Genomic DNA, 6,000 nt, shown 5'->3' with positions numbered 1-6,000 from the left:
TGTATGATTTCCTTCATTAAGTAGTAGATAATAACAACAATAAACAAACACATAGAGACAGAGATTGGATTGGTAGTTACCAGAGGGGAAGAGGGGAGGGAGGAGGGCAAAAGGGATAATTCGGCACATGTGTGGGTGATGGGTTGTATTTAGTATTTGGGTGGTGAACATGATGTAATCTATGCAGAAATAGAAGTATAATGATGTACAGCTGAAATTTATACGATGTTATAAACCAATGTTACTGCAATAAACAAAAAAATTAAAAAATAAAATAAAATAAAAATTTAGATGCACAAAGTTGTTTGATAAGAAAATTGAGAAAACAATTTTCCCTACCAAATTAGCACTTTAGTCTCATTGGAAGGAAAAAAAATTGAAGTGACAAATGTGGACATATGAATTTAAGGTATCGGAAGATTTTCTTCTTTTACTCTAGGTAAATGCTCTTTTCCCAACACAAAATATAAAAATTAAACTCCTCGGGATGAAACAATACAATGTAGGAGACTTTTAAAAAATACATTGGATAAGATAAAAAGAAAATTAGACGTTTCAGAAGGAAAGATTGGTGAACTCGAAGACACAGCAATAGAAAGTATCCAAAAATTTTACAAGACTAAAAAAAATGAACAGAACATTTGTGAGCTCTGTGACAACTTAAAGTGACCTATTATCATGTAATTGGAGTCCCAGAGCGGAGGAAAAAGGCAGGGGACAGAAAAAAGTATTTGAAGAAACTGGTCAAAATATGTCCAAATTTGATGAAAATTATAAGCTCAGGGATTCAAGAAACTCAATGAGTCCCAACCACAAGAAGCATGAATAAAACTACACCAAAATACACCACAATTGAATCGCTTAAAACCAGTGATAAAGAGAAAATATTGAAGGCAGTAATAAGGGGGAAGTCACATTATGTACAGAGGAGCAAAGATAAGAATAATAGTAGAATTTTTGTTGGAAACAATGCAAGCCAGAAAACAGGAGTGACATCTTAAAATACTGAAAGAAAAAAGCCATCAGCCTGGGATTCTATATCCAGAGAAAAGATCATTCAAAAACAAAGGTGAGGGCCAGCCCCGTGGCTTAGCGGTTAAGTGCACCGCTCCGCTGCTGGCGGCCCAGGTTCGGATCCCGGGCGTGCACCGACGCACCGCTTCTCCGGCCATGCTGAGGCCGCGTCCCACACACAGCAACTAGAAGGATGTGCAACTATGACATACAACTATCTGCTGGGGCTTTGGGGAAAAAGAAATAAATAAATAAAATTATAAAAAAACAAAAAACAAAGGTGAAATAAAGACTTTTTTAGACATAAAAAATCTGAAAGAATTCATCACCAGGAGAACTAAACTATAATAAATGTTAAAGAAAGTTCTTGGGAAGAAGGAAATGATAAGGGATGGGTGCACAGGAAATGATAAATGTGTGAATAAACACAAAAATTTTTCTTCTTATTTTTAGTCTTTTCAAAAGACAATTGCTGAAACAAAAAATAATGACAATGTATTGTGACATTAATAAAATATGTACAAGTAAAATGAATGATAACAATTTGGAAGGGAGAATTGGAAGTATAGTGTTGGAAAGTTTTTATGCCATATGTGAAGTGGTATATTACCTAACGGTAGACTGTGATATATTTGGGGTTTATACTATAAGGTCTAAAGCAAGCATTATAGAAAAGAGAGATAGTAAGCCAAATATAAGATCAAACGGAATCATAAAAAAATAATCGAGTCATGACAAAGAGGAAAAAAGAGAAACCAAGAACAGATAAGATAAATAGAAAGCACATAGCAAGATAGTAGATTTATACCAAATCATGTCAATAATCACATTAAACATAAATGATCTAAAGACCAGATTGGACCAAAGCAAGACCCAACTATATGCTGTCTGAAGGAAACCCATATTAAATATACAGACATAAATGGTTAAAAGTAAAATGATGGAAAAAACACCTACTACAAAAAACATGCTAACGCTGCTAAAAGTAAGCAACAGAGGCTAAGTATATCAAACAAAGTGTATTTCAGAGCAAAGAATATTACCAAGAATAAACAGAATCATTTCATAATGCCTTAACGCTAACAGGGTCAATTCATCAAGGATACATAAGAATCCTAAACATCTGTCTACTTAATATCAGAGCTTCAAAATGCGTAAAGCAAAAACAGAAAGAAATGAAATAAGAAAGAGACAAACTCACAATTTTAGTCAGAGATTTCAACATCTCCCTTCTCAGTAATTGATAAAACAAGAAAGGATAGAACAGAAAGGATAGAGCAGATTTAAACAAAGGAAGGCAAGAGTAGGCTGGAAGGTTTGATTAAATTAGGGAGCCAGGATCTTGTAGGGAAATGAGAAGGAATCAGCAGAGGGAGAGAACAACAATGTAAGCACGAATACAGTCAATGAGCGAAGACTCTTGAGAATGCTGGAGGCGAAGGGAGCAAACGCAAAGATGGTGAGTCAGTCAAGGCAAGAAGACTGGCACAGAAAAAAGGGAAATTAAAGATTTAGGAGCTTTTGAGTTGAAAGTGAAATTAAGTAAGCCTACACATTCTTCTTCTCGGCTCCTATATCTGGGTTACTCAGTACCACTGCAGACACCACGTGGTCCTGCAGATAGTTGGCGTCCAATCTCGTGTTCACCTTTAGAATCTACGCCCTGTCCTTAAGGAACTATCAGCTCCTTTTCTCCTCAAAGACTATTCCAAATCTTCAGACTTCTTTTGAAGCTACTTCTAGGCCCTTCTGTCTGGCGCTTGTTTGCCCTCAGATCTATTTCTTCCCTTCCCCTGCTTTCTTCTATATTGCAGGAGGAGGCTGAGCTCTGCAGGCTGTCTTTTCCAGGCTAGCTTCTGGCTGGTTCTTCCAATGGAAAACGTGGATGGGAGATCGAAGGTGGTGGAACAAGAGAAGGCCGGACATACTTTGCGCTTCCTTTCTGCTTCAGACAGCTACAGCTCTTCCACAGCCTCTGGTCTACAGGGTGAGAGTTTTCAACTACTTGGGAAAACACCGACCCCTGGATTCAGAGTGATCTTCTATCCAGCAATACAGGCCACTGGGCTCCAGATACGTGGCATTCTCCCTCAGGCTCTCTGTCCTAGAGGTGGTAGTAGTTTCCCACTGATGCAATCTCTGGTGTAAATTACCATTCCTGCTTGCCTTCTGAAGTCTTCCATCCCGTGAGTAACCAATTACCCACTTTAAAATTCCTCTATATTAAGTATCCACATGGTTCATGTTATTGCCTCCTGTCCAAAGCTAACTATCCAACAATGTGAGATCTTAACTCTTGCCTCTTTGGAATTCCTTTGCTCATGTATTTACTCTGTACATCATCTTAGCTCTCCACCATCCCTCTCCTAACTGAAACCCTCCTTTGAACCATACATTTCCCTCTTGCTTTTATTCTCTTTCTTTCTTGAACACAATTCTACAAAGAGTGACGGGCACATACTGCCTCTACCTTCTCACCTCCCATTCACTTCTGAACCCACTTAAATAGTGGTTCTGCCCTCACTGCTCAAATAGACTCTTCCTCTCTTTCTTCTCCATGATTGCCACTCAGTATCCTCTGCAAGTCTCTCATCCTTAGTGTAGATGCTCTCAAGTCTCCCTCTCTTCTCCTAGTGCCTCACTCTTCCCCTCCCTAGACAATCTTATGCATGCTCATGACTTTAATTATAATCTTGCTGCTTATGACTTCCAAATTTATAACTAGCTCGAACAACTTGCTTGTTCCAGATCCATATATCCAATGCCAATGCCTTCTACTCGGCTCTATCCAGATCACTCTCCAACTCAACAAGTTCGATAAGGAATATATATATTCCCCCAGAAGCATCCCTATGGCTTACACTTATTATTTTATAAAATAGCACCACCATCACCCACTTATTGAAGTTAGAAACTTGGGAGCCACCCTAAATTTGCCCTTTCTCTTTACTCTATATTGAAGCAATCATCAATTTCTATCAGTACTTCTTCTTTATCACCTCCACCACTGCCACTTTCCTACTACTAACATATTGTGGACACTTGTCAGTTTTCTCTTTTAGAAGAACAAGAACTTCCTAACAATCAATAAAATGAAAAGGCAACCTACCAAATGAGAAAAAATGTTTGCAAATCATATATCTGATAAGAGGTTAATATCCAAAATATATAAAGAACTCATACAAAATAGCAAAGAAAAAAATAAAGAATCCAATTAAAAGTGAGCAAAATATCTGAATAGACATTTTTCCAAACAAAACGTACAGATGGCCAGCAGGTACATGAAAAGTTGCTCAACCTCATTAATCATCAGGGAAATGCAAATCAAAACCACAATGGGATATCACCTCACACCTGTTAGAATGGCTATTATCAAAAAGACAAGAAATAACAAGTGTTGGTGAAGATGTGGAGAAAAGGGAACACTTGTGCATTGTTGGTGGGAATGTAAATTGGTGCAGCCACTATGGAAAACAGGATGGAGGTTCCCCAAAAAATTAAAAATAGAACTACCATATGATCCAGGAATTCCACTTTTGGGTATTTATACAAAAGAAGCAAAAACACTAACTCAAAAAATACGTGCAATTCCATGTTCATTGCAGCATTACTTACAATAGCCAAGACATGGAAGCAACCTAAGTGTCCATTGACAGATGAATGGATAAAGAAAACGGGGTATGTATATACAATGGAATATTACTCAGCTGTAAAAAAGAATGAAATCTTGCCATTTGAGACAACATGGATGGACCTTGAGGGCATTATGCTAAGTGAAATAAGTCAGACAAAAAAAGATAAATACCGTATGATCTCACTTATATGTGGAATCTTGCTCATAGATACAGAGAACAAATTGGTGGTTGCCAGAGGCAGGGGGTACGGGGTGGGGGGAGAAATGGGTGAAAGGGGTCAAAAGTTACAAACTTCCAGTTATAAAATAAGTAAGTTATGGAGATATATAACATAGTGACTATAGTTAGTAATACTCTGTTGTATATTTGAAAGTTGCTAAGAGAGTAGATCTTAAATTTTCTCATCATAAGAAAAAAAATTTATAACTATTTGTGGTGATGGATGTGAACAAGACTTATTACGGTGGTCATCTTGCAATATACAAAAATGTCAAATCATTATGTTGTACACCTGAAACTAATATAGTGTTATATGTCAACTGTATGTCAATAAAAAAAAAAGAATTTCCTGATGGTCACTCTGCTCAAATTTTCCCCACTCCCAGTCATCTCTCCAATTTGCTACCAGAGAACTTTTTATAGTGTGCAGTTTGAACCATGTCATGACCCTAGTTCTAAATGTTTCAATGGCTCCTTATCACACCAAAGGATAAGATCAAAATGCCTTATCAATTCCTTGCTGCCAAAGGCTCTGCCTATATGCTTTGGCCTCATCTCCCACCACTGCTAGTTCTAGAACACCTCATGCTCTCACACAGCTCTGTGCCTGCCTGTGAAGGACTCTCTCCCTGGATGTACTCTCTCCATGCCTTAGCTCCCTACCTCAATATTCCTGAAAATTCCTACTCATCCTTTATCTCTCATCTCAAAAACCTTCTCCATAAAGCTTTCTAAGATTCTGCCAGTCAGACTTAAGTGCTCCTTCTCCTTTACTCCTGTGTGCACTTTGAGTTTCATAAGACTCGGTGCTGAAAGAATTCGGCGCAAATAAAGTCTTGATAAGTCAGAGCATGCCTTCACACCAATAAGATTAAACAATGATTCCCAAAGTAGGAGCGGTGGGACTGGGAAGGAAATTTTAGAGGAAAAGGATTTAGATACTGGTCAACCTCTGTGTCATTTGGACTGAGCTCTGGGAGAGAAGAGGGAAGGGTGGAAGACAGTGAGTGATAACACAATGTCCAGATAGATCTGTAGCATCTGGGAGTAGAGAAAACCAGAGCCTCTCTTCCTGAGTAGACCCTCAGGGAGGGGTGGAACAATAGCAGAGAAATGGCGCATGGTGTATCTC

This window comes from Ceratotherium simum, chromosome 31 (genome assembly GCF_057802395.1).
Source record: "Ceratotherium simum simum isolate JZ-2026a chromosome 31, ASM5780239v1, whole genome shotgun sequence".
NCBI classification, from domain to species: Eukaryota; Metazoa; Chordata; class Mammalia; order Perissodactyla; family Rhinocerotidae; genus Ceratotherium; species Ceratotherium simum.
This window is presented reverse-complemented; position numbering follows the sequence as displayed.